Raw genomic sequence first — 1,537 nt, 5'->3', positions numbered from 1 at the left:
TGTAGTTTGTTTCATGTAGATTACAGTGGTGCTTTTAGATTTGTGAACGGATAACTGTAGCGCACGAAATCTTGAATTTAAGTTTCAATGTCAAACCCTAACTCGCGCGATTCGTATGATTTAGGAACAGTTAGGTTACAATAAGTTCATATTTGGATTGTGCATGTTCAGACGGTTCGAACGGCTATCCATTTGTTGATTTTGGTGTTGATTTGAGAATTTCGTGTTCTTGAGTGGCTGGAGGAAGGAGATGAAGTCTTCTGCGCAGTTTACTGTTTGATCTTCATTTTCATTTGAAAATTCAAATAATGTGTTTCCCGCCCCCGCGCTCATATTTACAACTATGCCACTGGTCAATTTTAATTAATTAAATTAATTCATAAAAATTGTCAAAAAAATCATTAACACCTTAGAAAATTCATAAAAAATCATAGAAAATTCAGAAAAATGTGAGAATTTTTGTGTTGACTTTCTTGTTGAATGTAGAATTTTTTTGACCTATTGGTGAAAGTTGTGCATGGTAATAATTTTGTTTGCCCTAGGGATCTTTAACATGTACTCATTTTTGATACCTTGTGCCAAATTCAATGTGTAATGCTCATATTCTAAAAGAAATTCTTGAAAATTTTTGTGATGATTGTTGACTGGCTGATGTTTATTTACATGTAAATTTCATGAATTTTGGATACCTGATCATTGAGTTATGAATTTTGGAACTTAGGTGTGACAATTTGTGTCACACCTCATTATGTCAATTTGCTGGATTTAATTGTGTGACCTAGGCTTGGTAGAATAATGTGAAATTTTGCATGATGGTTGATTAGCATGTTGAGATGCTATATGAATTTTTGTGGAATTTTACATTGCATTTTCAAATTGTTTGGTATTTTTCATCTCTGGTGGTTGAAATTGCAAGTTCATGTGACATAGGTTGGCAAATCTTTTGTGAAATGCTCATATGGTATTGTATGATCATGAAATTTGATATGCTTGTAATAGACACATGATGTGACATCTCTGTTTTGGTCTCATCCATTTCTTTTTTGTTTTCATTGAGTTATGAATTTTTGAAGTGGAAGCATGTATTGATGTTGTGATTTGGAGCATGAAATTGTGTCTGTTTTTGTTGATTTTCATTGACATGGTTCCATTTGCCCAATTGAGCTCAAATTTGACATGGTAGACCTTGAATATCCCCTGTTTAGGTGTAAATTATTTGAGAATTTTTGGAATTGCTTTGATGTGGATTTGAATGCAATAGTTCTGTTTGCATGTTTGATGCTTCATTTGAACCAAGGTGGATTGTTTTGTGCATAACATGAGCATAATGAATGATATGAACATGGGACTAAGTGTGTGAGCTTTTGTTTGACATTAATTTGACTTTGGTTTGAGAATACCCTGCTGTTTAGGAATTTTTCTTGCTTTTGGACCCTAGGCTTAGCCTAGTGGTCTTGTTGCTAATGTTTGCTTGATTTTTCAGGATCAAAAGCATAATGCACATGGAGAATGAATCAAGTTAAATGCAATTGATGTT

This window comes from Lathyrus oleraceus, chromosome 6, assembly GCF_024323335.1.
Source record: "Lathyrus oleraceus cultivar Zhongwan6 chromosome 6, CAAS_Psat_ZW6_1.0, whole genome shotgun sequence".
NCBI lineage: Eukaryota > Viridiplantae > Streptophyta > Magnoliopsida > Fabales > Fabaceae > Lathyrus > Lathyrus oleraceus.
The sequence above is the reverse complement of the archived record's forward strand: the minus strand, read 5'-3'. Positions refer to the sequence as shown.